Source organism: Phyllobates terribilis, unplaced genomic scaffold, assembly GCF_046119375.1.
Source record: "Phyllobates terribilis strain yellow unplaced genomic scaffold, ASM4611937v1 Scaffold_168__1_contigs__length_4147262, whole genome shotgun sequence".
Lineage (NCBI taxonomy): Eukaryota > Metazoa > Chordata > Amphibia > Anura > Dendrobatidae > Phyllobates > Phyllobates terribilis.
Window position 1 is genome coordinate 535,686 of NW_027362928.1, and position 15,151 is coordinate 550,836.

The following is a 15,151-nucleotide window of genomic DNA, read 5'->3' on the forward strand; positions in this document are numbered from 1 at the left end:
GGTCGGCTCCACGAATAGTTCGTGGAGCCTCTCCCCATGGAGCCCACCACGTCCTGAAGAGAGGCCTCGGTTACCATCTCGATGAGCAGCTTGGACGTGATGTCCAACTTGGCAGATGTGCCAGAACTACGACCATCCTCCTCGATGGGGCAGTTGAAATCCCCGGCCATCACTAAGGTCCTGGTGGTGGCAAGCTGAAGCCGCAGGGTCTGGAAAAGCTCCAAACGCTCATTCTTCAGTGGGGATGCATACACGTTGATGAACCTGACAGGTTCTCCCGCCCAGTTGCCATCTACAACAAGAGCCCTGCCGCAGATGAGCTCCTGGACGGACTCAAGCGTGAATGCGCCCCCCCTGATCAGAATTGCGACCCCCGCAGACTTGCAGTCACCCCCACCGGACCAGTAGGATGGACCGTGGGACCACTCCCTGGCCAGATGTTTGAAGGACCTAGAGGAGGGAAGGGAACATTCCTGCAACATATAAACATCACACAACTGGGAAGTAAGGAAGGCATAAATAGTCTGACGTCTGAACTTGTCCTTGATGCTCCTGACATTAATGGAAAATAAGTTAATATTAGCCATCATGTAGGGAAAAAAGAAAAAGTTAGCGCAGGCAATACACCTTAGTTACCACTCCGGTCGGGTGGTCCCTCGTCGGTGTTGACTGCTGGTGACGGGATCACCAGCAGGCCCTCTTCCTCCATCTGGTAAAGCAGCGCGGCCTCGATCTCGGCGACCACCAGTTCCTCCTCTTCTGGCTCGGCCACCAGGGTCTCAACCATGTGCTCCATCTCTTCTGGCTCAGGGAGGGTATCCTCCTTTTCGCCTACGAAATCCAGAATCTTCTTTTTGGAGGATTCAGTAGCAGGGCTGTCCTCCACCTTCCTCTTTCCCCGGGTTGGAACTGGGGAGACAAGAAGGGGAAAATCCTCCTCGGAATAGATAGCGGCGGGTGGAGGAAAGGTTAATTCCACCGCTACCATGGTCTGGGGAGGGAGAGTGGCTGCCGGGGCAGGGGAAAGGACACCTGCTGAGGAGTAGGGGAAGGAGGAAGAGAAAGTGGAATCCTCAGCAGGGGTGGCCGGGGTGGGGGGGAATTGGACGGGGGTGGCAGGGGGAGGGATCGAGAGAGGGGTGACAGAACTCTTACCCTCCTTTGACTTTTTCTTCTGCTTCGGAGCTGCTGGGACCGTCGCTGGGGCTTTGGCCACCGACTCCTTGACCGCTTTGGCCTTGGTCGTCTCGGCCTTGGCCGCTGGGGCCTTGGTCGTCGCGTCCTTGACCTTCACAGGCCTGGTCGTCGGGGCCTTGTCCTCCGTAGCTGGGGTCGTCGCAACCACCGATGCCCAGGATCTCTCACGCTTGGGGCAATCCTTGTACAGATGAGCCGCCAGCCCACACAGGTTGCAGGATGTCTTCTTCGGGCAGTCCTTCGAGCTGTGTCCCGTCACTCGACAAATCCTGCAGGCATCCTCCTTGCAGTCCTTCATCTCGTGGCCGTTCTTGCCGCATCTCCTGCAGTTCCGCGGCATGTCCGGGTAATAGATGAGGCCGTAGGAGTTGCCCAGGGAGGATGTCGGGGGCAGGTGCCGAAGTCCGTCTGAGTACGCTGTGAAGTCTAACGGTCACCGACCACTTACCTGTCCAGAAGCCGAGTCCATTCAGGATGTGAGAGGGTTCCTTCACAACCAAACAGAAGCGTCTCAGGAAGGTACAGATGTCTTGGCCTGGGGTGTGCGGGTTGCGCATGGAGACCGTGATCCTCCTTTCGTCCCTCTGGATAGGGCAGCTACCTGTAAAGGCAGAGAAAGAATTATCCGGTCCTTTTGCGCTTACCATTTCCCAGAACCTCCTGCAGGTGTTCACAGTGGCGAAGGTGACGAAGAAGATCCCCGTCAAGAAGGTCTGGATGCTGAGGGTGTCCGACCTGGAGAAGCCTCGATCCAGCAGCATCTTCTGGCAGAACACGTCCGAGGACATGTCCGGCACCCTCCCATCCACTTCCTTCAGCTTCAGGGCCACCGTCTGCCGCATCCATGGCTCCAGGGCTGGAGCTTCGTGGCGGGGCTTCTGGGGTCCCTTCTGCTGGCCAGTCGTGGAGGCAGAGTCCTTGGGGTCAGAATCGGCTCCTGGCTGGGCCCTCCTGGCTGTCCCCTGCTCCAGGCTCTTCTTTTCGGCCTTCCTCGCAGCGCTTGCCATGGCTTTCCTCCTGCAGTTACTTCTTGGAGCTGGATCTGGAACTCTTCCCGGAATGGGTGGAGCTATGCAGATTCTTCTCCCGTCGTGTTCTGGACAAATTCCCCGAAAGGTCTTTGTCTCGATGATTTTCTTCCTCGAAGATTCCACAGGACAGCCCGATTCTTCTCCGAGTCTTCGTCTTCTTCTGGATTCTTTAGAGCTTCTTCCTCCCACCGATATCCGCCTTCCTTCTCCGATGTCAGCTGGGCTCCGAAGCTCTTCTCCTTCCGAGTTCGATCGCTCTCGTCAAGTGTAGATCATAGCTCTTGTGTTCTTAAAAGAACAGATACTACACTTGATCTTAGCCAAAAGGCCGAGAAGCGATAACCAGAATTGGTTTCAAACTACGGAGCCACCCAAGGATCCTGAAAAGTCCATTTGTGGAGATGAGCTCCTGGACTCCCGTTAAGAAGACATGTTGTCAACCTCTAGATCCCTTACATGCCTGCACTTTTCGGCTTGCTGCTGCTGCAATCCACGCGTTTTAGATCTGCATAACTCCACCTCTTTAAACACAGCACCTTCACCCCCTGCTGTTCCCACCCGCCTCAACACCGTTGGAAGGGAGGAGAACCAATTAAGGCGGGGGGTGGGGTGGAACGAGCAGCTGTCTACCCTTAGCAGGAGGGCTCCTGATTACATACCTCTCCTGCTGCTGCTGCTGCTGGCTGTCCAGCAGCAGACTGAAGGTGGCTGCTGCTGTGCACAGGTATATAAAGGCTCAGAGCCTATTATGACACGCGCAGCCAGCGTTCCATTGCCACATTCCATCTACTGCAGGCAGGATACCTGGCTGGCTGAATGTCGCTGAGAAGCTCACAGAGACCGCCATAAGCAACAGTTTAACAGAATGCCACAGACTAATCAACCAAACTTTTTGGGTTGGGTTCTCTTTTATAGTCTGCAGGCATTAAATGAAAGAAGTCAGTGTTCCAGCAGAAGGAGACAACGTTTCAGAAAAGGCATTGTAGCAAACCAAAAAAGAAATTTTAAGCGCAGCAGAGTAACCAGCGCACATACCTGTTAGCTCAGGTGAGTTTAAAAGGCTGCTGTTGATAACAAGGGCATTTGCTAAATAGATGGTGTGTGTGCAACAATATACTGAAAGGTCAATTATATTGTGCAGCTTATCTCACCACCTGTAGTTATTTAGGTGAAAGCTCCAAAATGCTTGCCTAATATGTCTGTTTATCCAAAAGGAAGTAAAAAGGGAGAGCTAGAAAGATAGCATTGCATCACATTACATGGCAATGCAATGCACAGTTGCTGAAGTTGAACCAAAATGAGCTTGTAATCTGGCTTCTGCAACTTTGAACATGAAAAATCCAATGAGGAGAAGAAAAGCAAAGCCAAAGAGTCCATCCCAAAATCCGACAAACAAGCAAAATGAACAAAAAACATTGAATTCAATTCTTTCTGATTTTAGAAACTGCATTAAAGAAGGGGTGCACCGGTCCTGGAGATACTGCAATACCAGGTCAATGCGTGGAGTGGACAGAGCAAGCTCTTTTTCCATCTCCCTGTTCTAAAAATCCATTTAATATATGGTCCCCAGATAGGGGACGTATCAGATATTAAACTGATAAGAACAGATACTACACTTGATCTTAGCCAAAAGGCCGAGAAGCGATAACCAGAATTGGTTTCAAACTACGGAGCCACCCAAGGATCCTGAAAAGTCCATTTGTGGAGATGAGCTCCTGGACTCCCGTTAAGAAGACATGTTGTCAACCTCTAGATCCCTTACATGCCTGCACTTTTCGGCTTGCTGCTGCTGCAATCCACGCGTTTTAGATCTGCATAACTCCACCTCTTTAAACACAGCACCTTCACCCCCTGCTGTTCCCACCCGCCTCAACACCGTTGGAAGGGAGGAGAACCAATTAAGGCGGGGGGTGGGGTGGAACGAGCAGCTGTCTACCCTTAGCAGGAGGGCTCCTGATTACATACCTCTCCTGCTGCTGCTGCTGCTGGCTGTCCAGCAGCAGACTGAAGGTGGCTGCTGCTGTGCACAGGTATATAAAGGCTCAGAGCCTATTATGACACGCGCAGCCAGCGTTCCATTGCCACATTCCATCTACTGCAGGCAGGATACCTGGCTGGCTGAATGTCGCTGAGAAGCTCACAGAGACCGCCATAAGCAACAGTTTAACAGAATGCCACAGACTAATCAACCAAACTTTTTGGGTTGGGTTCTCTTTTATAGTCTGCAGGCATTAAATGAAAGAAGTCAGTGTTCCAGCAGAAGGAGACAACGTTTCAGAAAAGGCATTGTAGCAAACCAAAAAAGAAATTTTAAGCGCAGCAGAGTAACCAGCGCACATACCTGTTAGCTCAGGTGAGTTTAAAAGGCTGCTGTTGATAACAAGGGCATTTGCTAAATAGATGGTGTGTGTGCAACAATATACTGAAAGGTCAATTATATTGTGCAGCTTATCTCACCACCTGTAGTTATTTAGGTGAAAGCTCCAAAATGCTTGCCTAATATGTCTGTTTATCCAAAAGGAAGTAAAAAGGGAGAGCTAGAAAGATAGCATTGCATCACATTACATGGCAATGCAATGCACAGTTGCTGAAGTTGAACCAAAATGAGCTTGTAATCTGGCTTCTGCAACTTTGAACATGAAAAATCCAATGAGGAGAAGAAAAGCAAAGCCAAAGAGTCCATCCCAAAATCCGACAAACAAGCAAAATGAACAAAAAACATTGAATTCAATTCTTTCTGATTTTAGAAACTGCATTAAAGAAGGGGTGCACCGGTCCTGGAGATACTGCAATACCAGGTCAATGCGTGGAGTGGACAGAGCAAGCTCTTTTTCCATCTCCCTGTTCTAAAAATCCATTTAATATATGGTCCCCAGATAGGGGACGTATCAGATATTAAACTGATAAGAATAGATACTACACTTGATCTTAGCCAAAAGGCCGAGAAGCGATAACCAGAATTGGTTTCAAACTACGGAGCCACCCAAGGATCCTGAAAAGTCCATTTGTCGAGATGAGCTCCTGGACTCCCGTTAAGAAGACATGTTGTCAACCTCTAGATCCCTTACATGCCTGCACTTTTCGGCTTGCTGCTGCTGCAATCCACGCGTTTTAGATCTGCATAACTCCACCTCTTTAAACACAGCACCTTCACCCCCTGCTGTTCCCACCCGCCTCAACACCGTTGGAAGGGAGGAGAACCAATTAAGGCGGGGGGTGGGGTGGAACGAGCAGCTGTCTACCCTTAGCAGGAGGGCTCCTGATTACATACCTCTCCTGCTGCTGCTGCTGCTGGCTGTCCAGCAGCAGACTGAAGGTGGCTGCTGCTGTGCACAGGTATATAAAGGCTCAGAGCCTATTATGACACGCGCAGCCAGCGTTCCATTGCCACATTCCATCTACTGCAGGCAGGATACCTGGCTGGCTGAATGTCTCTGAGAAGCTCACAGAGACCGCCATAAGCAACAGTTTAACAGAATGCCACAGACTAATCAACCAAACTTTTTGGGTTGGGTTCTCTTTTATAGTCTGCAGGCATTAAATGAAAGAAGTCAGTGTTCCAGCAGAAGGAGACAACGTTTCAGAAAAGGCATTGTAGCAAACCAAAAAAGAAATTTTAAGCGCAGCAGAGTAACCAGCGCACATACCTGTTAGCTCAGGTGAGTTTAAAAGGCTGCTGTTGATAACAAGGGCATTTGCTAAATAGATGGTGTGTGTGCAACAATATACTGAAAGGTCAATTATATTGTGCAGCTTATCTCACCACCTGTAGTTATTTAGGTGAAAGCTCCAAAATGCTTGCCTAATATGTCTGTTTATCCAAAAGGAAGTAAAAAGGGAGAGCTAGAAAGATAGCATTGCATCACATTACATGGCAATGCAATGCACAGTTGCTGAAGTTGAACCAAAATGAGCTTGTAATCTGGCTTCTGCAACTTTGAACATGAAAAATCCAATGAGGAGAAGAAAAGCAAAGCCAAAGAGTCCATCCCAAAATCCGACAAACAAGCAAAATGAACAAAAAACATTGAATTCAATTCTTTCTGATTTTAGAAACTGCATTAAAGAAGGGGTGCACCGGTCCTGGAGATACTGCAATACCAGGTCAATGCGTGGAGTGGACAGAGCAAGCTCTTTTTCCATCTCCCTGTTCTAAAAATCCATTTAATATATGGTCCCCAGATAGGGGACGTATCAGATATTAAACTGATAAGAACAGATACTACACTTGATCTTAGCCAAAAGGCCGAGAAGCGATAACCAGAATTGGTTTCAAACTACGGAGCCACCCAAGGATCCTGAAAAGTCCATTTGTGGAGATGAGCTCCTGGACTCCCGTTAAGAAGACATGTTGTCAACCTCTAGATCCCTTACATGCCTGCACTTTTCGGCTTGCTGCTGCTGCAATCCACGCGTTTTAGATCTGCATAACTCCACCTCTTTAAACACAGCACCTTCACCCCCTGCTGTTCCCACCCGCCTCAACACCGTTGGAAGGGAGGAGAACCAATTAAGGCGGGGGGTGGGGTGGAACGAGCAGCTGTCTACCCTTAGCAGGAGGGCTCCTGATTACATACCTCTCCTGCTGCTGCTGCTGCTGGCTGTCCAGCAGCAGACTGAAGGTGGCTGCTGCTGTGCACAGGTATATAAAGGCTCAGAGCCTATTATGACACGCGCAGCCAGCGTTCCATTGCCACATTCCATCTACTGCAGGCAGGATACCTGGCTGGCTGAATGTCGCTGAGAAGCTCACAGAGACCGCCATAAGCAACAGTTTAACAGAATGCCACAGACTAATCAACCAAACTTTTTGGGTTGGGTTCTCTTTTATAGTCTGCAGACATTAAATGAAAGAAGTCAGTGTTCCAGCAGAAGGAGACAACGTTTCAGAAAAGGCATTGTAGCAAACCAAAAAAGAAATTTTAAGCGCAGCAGAGTAACCAGCGCACATACCTGTTAGCTCAGGTGAGTTTAAAAGGCTGCTGTTGATAACAAGGGCATTTGCTAAATAGATGGTGTGTGTGCAACAATATACTGAAAGGTCAATTATATTGTGCAGCTTATCTCACCACCTGTAGTTATTTAGGTGAAAGCTCCAAAATGCTTGCCTAATATGTCTGTTTATCCAAAAGGAAGTAAAAAGGGAGAGCTAGAAAGATAGCATTGCATCACATTACATGGCAATGCAATGCACAGTTGCTGAAGTTGAACCAAAATGAGCTTGTAATCTGGCTTCTGCAACTTTGAACATGAAAAATCCAATGAGGAGAAGAAAAGCAAAGCCAAAGAGTCCATCCCAAAATCCGACAAACAAGCAAAATGAACAAAAAACATTGAATTCAATTCTTTCTGATTTTAGAAACTGCATTAAAGAAGGGGTGCACCGGTCCTGGAGATACTGCAATACCAGGTCAATGCGTGGAGTGGACAGAGCAAGCTCTTTTTCCATCTCCCTGTTCTAAAAATCCATTTAATATATGGTCCCCAGATAGGGGACGTATCAGATATTAAACTGATAAGAACAGATACTACACTTGATCTTAGCCAAAAGGCCGAGAAGCGATAACCAGAATTGGTTTCAAACTACGGAGCCACCCAAGGATCCTGAAAAGTCCATTTGTGGAGATGAGCTCCTGGACTCCCGTTAAGAAGACATGTTGTCAATCTCTAGATCCCTTACATGCCTGCACTTTTCGGCTTGCTGCTGCTGCAATCCACGCGTTTTAGATCTGCATAACTCCACCTCTTTAAACACAGCACCTTCACCCCCTGCTGTTCCCACCCGCCTCAACACCGTTGGAAGGGAGGAGAACCAATTAAGGCGGGGGGTGGGGTGGAACGAGCAGCTGTCTACCCTTAGCAGGAGGGCTCCTGATTACATACCTCTCCTGCTGCTGCTGCTGCTGGCTGTCCAGCAGCAGACTGAAGGTGGCTGCTGCTGTGCACAGGTATATAAAGGCTCAGAGCCTATTATGACACGCGCAGCCAGCGTTCCATTGCCACATTCCATCTACTGCAGGCAGGATACCTGGCTGGCTGAATGTCGCTGAGAAGCTCACAGAGACCGCCATAAGCAACAGTTTAACAGAATGCCACAGACTAATCAACCAAACTTTTTGGGTTGGGTTCTCTTTTATAGTCTGCAGGCATTAAATGAAAGAAGTCAGTGTTCCAGCAGAAGGAGACAACGTTTCAGAAAAGGCATTGTAGCAAACCAAAAAAGAAATTTTAAGCGCAGCAGAGTAACCAGCGCACATACCTGTTAGCTCAGGTGAGTTTAAAAGGCTGCTGTTGATAACAAGGGCATTTGCTAAATAGATGGTGTGTGTGCAACAATATACTGAAAGGTCAATTATATTGTGCAGCTTATCTCACCACCTGTAGTTATTTAGGTGAAAGCTCCAAAATGCTTGCCTAATATGTCTGTTTATCCAAAAGGAAGTAAAAAGGGAGAGCTAGAAAGATAGCATTGCATCACATTACATGGCAATGCAATGCACAGTTGCTGAAGTTGAACCAAAATGAGCTTGTAATCTGGCTTCTGCAACTTTGAACATGAAAAATCCAATGAGGAGAAGAAAAGCAAAGCCAAAGAGTCCATCCCAAAATCCGACAAACAAGCAAAATGAACAAAAAACATTGAATTCAATTCTTTCTGATTTTAGAAACTGCATTAAAGAAGGGGTGCACCGGTCCTGGAGATACTGCAATAACAGGTCAATGCGTGGAGTGGACAGAGCAAGCTCTTTTTCCATCTCCCTGTTCTAAAAATCCATTTAATATATGGTCCCCAGATAGGGGACGTATCAGATATTAAACTGATAAGAACAGATCAGGTTTCAACATAATTTATTAAGTGCGTAAAAGATGGTTTACAATCAAAAAACAGCAACACAAACAATACATTAATAAAACACAGAATTCCACCCATAAAAACCCCATATACGATTAGCATCCCTCCTCCCAATACATTTGACATCCCTCAAGTAATAAATATACATCTGACTAAAAGCAATTTTAAGACAATCCTTCACAGAAATAGCATCACGTTTAAAAAGTAAAATATTGCGTGCCTTCCAAAGGGCGTCTTTAAAACAGTTAATCATACACCAACATATACAATACTGTTGAGGGGTCGGACATTTAAAAAGGCCATATAAAACATATTCATGGTTAAAATCTCTTAAACCGCAAGTCCATTTTAAAAGAATCCCAACTTTGTGCCAAAGTTCCTGTGCAAATGGGCAATTCCACATAAGGTGCAAGGTGGTTTCGTCATTAATACATGAGTCTCTGGGGCATTTTGCTCTGGCCACCAGGCCTCTCCTGTGTTGAAACTCTCTGGTGGGGAGGCACTGGTGGACCACCATCCATGCGATGTCCTTATGTCCATTTGCTAAGAATTTCCCGAAGACATTCTTCCAAACTTGCTTCGATCTCTCTTCTGAGAAATTTACTATGGGGGTCACATCTTCATTCCTCCTCAGAAAAGATAAAAGCTTCTTGCGGTCTTTAAAAATGTCCATATTAAAATCACCAAGACTATAAAATCGAACAGTCTTTTCTAAGATTGCTTGGTGTTTGGGGGGGCATAGTAAAACAGGGGAATTCAACGACAACTTAAACCATCTTTTAAAAATCATCCCACAAGTATATTTTAAAAAATAACTTAGCGCACTATTACCATTAAAATGTTTGAAACAAAAGCAGAAATAATTTAAATACAAATAAATATGTAAGTCGGGGACATCCCTTCCGCCGTTCATTTTATTCTTCCTCATTATTTCTCGCCTTAATTTTTCCATTTTGGAGTTCCATAAAAACATAAAGATCATCCTAGTCATTTTTTTAATTAAAACATCAGAGGGGGGGTACACCATAGCTATATACAGTATGAGGGGTAACAACACTGATTTTATAATTAAAATTTTCCCCTCCATTGTTAGGGACCTCAAACCCCAAAATGATATTTTCTTTGACATTTTTTCTATGACATTCTCCCAGCTTTGAGTTCCCACATTCTCCTCGTTAAAAACAACTCCAAGAATTTTTACATTGTCTCGTTTTATAGTGAGCTGCGGGAGTTGGGCGGTGTCCCAGGATCCCAAAGTCAGACATTCAGATTTATTTAAATTAAGTTTAAAACCGGATGCCTGGGAAAAAAAATCAATGCGCAACACCGCCCTCCGGAGGGAAGCAGGGTCCACGCACACAACCGTCACGTCATCCATGTAGCCAAAGACTCTCACATCACTGCCACCTCCGCCTGGAACAGGAACCCCTCTAATCACTTTGTCTTTCCTTATTGCGCTCAGCAGGGGCTCCATGGCGCAGATGAACAGGATGGGCGACAAGGGGCATCCCTGCTTCACTCCGGACTCAAGGGGAACTCCATCTGTTAAAAAGCCATTAAGAGAAATTTGACTAAAACAATTTTTATATAAAATCTTAATACAATTTAAAAGCATATTAGGGATACCCATTCTTTTTAAAACTCTAAAAAGAAATCTATGAGAGACTCTATCGAAAGCTTTTTCAAAATCTAGGGCTAAAAGAGCTACATTTTGACCCCGGTCTCTGGAATACCAAATTACATCCCTTAATACGTTTAAAACCTCTGAAATACTTCTGCCTGGTACACTACAAACCTGCTCAGGCTGGATTAGTTTGGCAATGACACTCCTGAGCCGGTCTGCAACCACCTTAGCAAGTACCTTGTAATCAACGTTTAGGAGAGTTATGGGTCTCCAATTCGCTAGAGCACTGCGATCACCTTTTTTATATATCAAAGACACCACTCCTCTCCTCCACGAAAATGGCAACTGTTCACAAATAAAAACTTCTTTAAAAAGCATAAAAAGGTCCTCTTTTAAAATGTCCCAAAAAGTAAGGTAAAATTCTACAGGTAGTCCGTCACACCCAGGTGCTTTACCCTTAGAGAAACTTTTAAAAACATAAAATAATTCCTCTAAAACAATATCGCGTTCTAAAAACTCCTGGTCTGTAAAATTTAACTTAAAATCGAGATCATTAAGAGCATCAGATAAAAAGGACTCATCTATACACTTTTTACTAAAAAGATGCTTATAAAAGTTAAAAGTAGCATTCAACATTCCCTGCATAGATGTTTCACCCTCTAGATTTGTGATCACTTCTCTTTTATCCATGACTTTTTTGAAGAAGAAGCGAGAGCACTTCTCCCCCTCCTCCAAGTGCTGCACTCTAGAGTTAAAAATAATCTCTTTCCCCTTTGTGTCTATGCAGTTCTGAATTTCAGTTTTTAGGCTAGCAATATCATCTCCCACCTCCACCCCTAGCTCTTTGAATTTAAAAAGTGTTTGTAGTTTGGTGTTAAGATCACTAAAACATCTTTTTTTCTCTCTAGCTTTACGTCTCCCTGCTTTTATAAAAAACATTCTGACTTTTTTTTTCAAATTTTCCCACCAGGTTACCATAGGGGCATCAGAAGGTTTTTGTCGCCGCCAGGCTTGATAGGCTTTACCAAAGTCTTGTCGAATCAGAGGGTCCTCCAGCAGGTAAGTACTTAGACGCCAGAGGCCCCTGTTGACCCTCTGTTCATCCCGGTATTCTAGATGCACCTCCAAGCCCTTATGGTCAGAAAATATATTTGATGTTAAAACACATTTTACAGGGTTAAAATCATCTGATAGGAAAATAAAATCGATCCTGGAGGACACCCCTCTTCCGGACCACGTATAACCAGGGTCCGTCGGCAGGAGTGACCTCCACGCATCGCATAATTTAAAATCAGTTATAAAATCTTTCAATAGATGACATGACTTATCCAATTTGCGTAAAGGGTCACCCCCTGCTCGTTGTTCACTAGCACAAAGACAATTAAAATCACCCCCTACGATCAGGGGAGATGACCCAGTACAGTACAATGGCAATATCCCAAATAAATTAATTCTCTCTTGCTTATCAGGGGGGGCATAAATATTCATTACACGTAGGGTAAAACCATTAAATTTAAAATGCACTAAAACCACTCTGCCTGGTACTATTTCTGTGACAGCATTTATAGTAATATTTCTCCCACGACAGAGGAAGCCCACCCCCGCTGACTTGTTGTCATTGGAGCCAGACCAGAAAGAGGGCCCCAGTCTCCAATCTGTCTTGATATCATTATAATTTAGTGCATGTTGTATCCCGCATTCCTGTAATAAACATATGTCAAAGTCAGTGGTTTCTAAATACTTGAATAGAGCAGCCCTACGAACTGGGCTCTTTAATGACCTCACATTCAGTGAGACAAGTCTTAATGTGGGCATTCATAGGTCAGGGTGGTGGATCTTCCATGAGGACACCTGACTCAAAGCCCTGTATATCAAATTGCTCCAGGACATCCGGGCTAGAGGACCCAAACGACTCGATATTCTGTGAGCCGGCGGTTGCCCCCTCGTAGGTCACGGTTCCCAGCCACATTCCAGGAGACGCTGGGGCTTCGACATTCCGTCTCTTTTTCGGGGCAGACTCCACTAGGTCACTGGTGCAGTCCTCCTCTTCCTCCACCTCCTCCAGGGGGGGAGACTGGTCCATCAGGACAAGATCAGCAACACAGATTTCCTGATGTTCGCCACCTAGAAGCAAAGCCCCCTCATCTGGCTGGCTAATCGCCCTGGAAGATCCTGAGGCCATCGCTGCGTGGTCCCCTGTAGCCAACCGCACAGGGGCACCACCCTCCAGCCCAACAGGATCGGTATCGGGAACCATCGATACGGAGGATACCCTCCCAGAAGGAGGACCCCCCCGCTCCGGTCCATGCGAGGTCCGCCCATCGTTAAGGGACTTCGATGCAGGTGCCGCCCCAGAGGGGCCTCCGGCTCCCTGCTCCATCCCAGCCTTCTCGCCCTTCGAACCGCCCTCCGACGCCGGCCTGCCAGTGAAGACCGGTGGGCGCATCGGCTCAGCTTCAGAAGATGCAGCTTCTGCGTAGGTCCTGGTCCTGGTCCTGTTGGGGCATCCTCGGAACATGTGCCCCGCCTCACCGCAGAGATTACATTTCCTCCCAGCGGGACAGTCCTTCATTAAATGTCCGTAACAGCTGCAATTATTGCAGCGGTCTACTTTCCTGCCCGTGCAGGACGTTTGGGTATGACCCATTTGTCCACAGTTCCTGCAACATACTGGCATTCCAGGATAAAATAAGTAGCCTCTGCTCTTACCGATTACGAAGGTTGAGGGAGGGTGTAGCATTCCTCCCACTCCACTAAGGTCCCTCTTTAGACGGGCCATATACCTTCTCTTGCCGCACCAGAAGCCTACCGCGTTCTTCACAGTACCCAGGTATCTCAGATCATCACAATAGCGGGTAAGGTAGGTCGAGATGTCTGCAGCTTCCACAAAGGGGTTCGGGAAATGCACCACGATGGGGATCTCGTCATAAGCATACAAGAGACAAAAGGTTAGTCCATCCAATTCATCTAAGTAGTTTTTCTCGTTTACCTTTTGTACGAGTTGCTGACAGCATCCCTGGCTCTTGAAGGTGATGGTGTATGTCCCCTTGTACTCGTTGTCCTGGAAGCAGAATATGTCTTCCCGCCGAAACTCCAGAACTCCAAGAAGAATCCTATGGCAGATGTAGTCCAAATTCTTCTCCATCCTCGATGCTGCTCCAACTTCAATCCTCACGGTGTTCCGCATCCGGGCATCACCCGATGAATATGTGAGCGTTGCCGGCATCCTTCACTCAGGAACGTACCGACTCTTCTCTCTGAAAGGCGCAAGCCTTCATGGGATCCCTTCCCGTTGCTCCCGGACTAATCCTTCCTCCCAATAGCAGCAGGGGGGTTAAGTCCCTCCGAAGAGGAACGATCCCCCCAGGCCGAGAGAAAGGGTACCAAGAGCACCTCACAGGCAAGACCACACAGGTAAACCTGATAGATCGTGCCAAAAGGCCGAGAAGCGATAACCAGAATTGGTTTCAAACTACGGAGCCACCCAAGGATCCTGAAAAGTCCATTTGTGGAGATGAGCTCCTGGACTCCCGTTAAGAAGACATGTTGTCAACCTCTAGATCCCTTACATGCCTGCACTTTTCGGCTTGCTGCTGCTGCAATCCACGCGTTTTAGATCTGCATAACTCCACCTCTTTAAACACAGCACCTTCACCCCCTGCTGTTCCCACCCGCCTCAACACCGTTGGAAGGGAGGAGAACCAATTAAGGCGGGGGGTGGGGTGGAACGAGCAGCTGTCTACCCTTAGCAGGAGGGCTCCTGATTACATACCTCTCCTGCTGCTGCTGCTGCTGGCTGTCCAGCAGCAGACTGAAGGTGGCTGCTGCTGTGCACAGGTATATAAAGGCTCAGAGCCTATTATGACACGCGCAGCCAGCGTTCCATTGCCACATTCCATCTACTGCAGGCAGGATACCTGGCTGGCTGAATGTCGCTGAGAAGCTCACAGAGACCGCCATAAGCAACAGTTTAACAGAATGCCACAGACTAATCAACCAAACTTTTTGGGTTGGGTTCTCTTTTATAGTCTGCAGGCATTAAATGAAAGAAGTCAGTGTTCCAGCAGAAGGAGACAACGTTTCAGAAAAGGCATTGTAGCAAACCAAAAAAGAAATTTTAAGCGCAGCAGAGTAACCAGCGCACATACCTGTTAGCTCATGTGAGTTTAAAAGGCTGCTGTTGATAACAAGGGCATTTGCTAAATAGATGGTGTGTGTGCAACAATATACTGAAAGGTCAATTATATTGTGCAGCTTATCTCACCACCTGTAGTTATTTAGGTGAAAGCTCCAAAATGCTTGCCTAATATGTCTGTTTATCCAAAAGGAAGTAAAAAGGGAGAGCTAGAAAGATAGCATTGCATCACATTACATGGCAATGCAATGCACAGTTGCTGAAGTTGAACCAAAATGAGCTTGTAATCTGGCTTCTGCAACTTTGAACAT

At 46.8% G+C, this 15,151-nt stretch overlaps 5 non-coding genes and 1 pseudogene across 5 annotated transcripts; all 6 read right to left on the reverse strand.

Moving 5' to 3' along the window:
• Positions 1 to 2,478: 2,478 nt before the first annotated feature.
• On the reverse strand, positions 2,479 to 2,568 carry LOC141208192 (U2 spliceosomal RNA; annotated as a pseudogene).
• A 1,115-nt stretch (positions 2,569 to 3,683) lies between these two features.
• On the reverse strand, positions 3,684 to 3,874 carry LOC141207979 (U2 spliceosomal RNA). The gene has a single exon (XR_012278251.1). It is a non-coding gene; the product is annotated as a U2 spliceosomal RNA (small nuclear RNA).
• Positions 3,875 to 4,989: 1,115 nt separating this feature from the next.
• LOC141208131 (U2 spliceosomal RNA) lies at positions 4,990 to 5,180 on the reverse strand. The gene has a single exon (XR_012278397.1). It is a non-coding gene; the product is annotated as a U2 spliceosomal RNA (small nuclear RNA).
• A 1,115-nt stretch (positions 5,181 to 6,295) lies between these two features.
• LOC141207991 (U2 spliceosomal RNA) lies at positions 6,296 to 6,486 on the reverse strand. The gene has a single exon (XR_012278262.1). It is a non-coding gene; the product is annotated as a U2 spliceosomal RNA (small nuclear RNA).
• Positions 6,487 to 7,601: 1,115 nt separating this feature from the next.
• Positions 7,602 to 7,792, reverse strand: LOC141208002 (U2 spliceosomal RNA). Its single transcript, XR_012278273.1, has one exon. It is a non-coding gene; the product is annotated as a U2 spliceosomal RNA (small nuclear RNA).
• Positions 7,793 to 8,907: 1,115 nt separating this feature from the next.
• LOC141208187 (U2 spliceosomal RNA) lies at positions 8,908 to 9,097 on the reverse strand. Its single transcript, XR_012278443.1, has one exon. It is a non-coding gene; the product is annotated as a U2 spliceosomal RNA (small nuclear RNA).
• Positions 9,098 to 15,151: the final 6,054 nt, after the last annotated feature.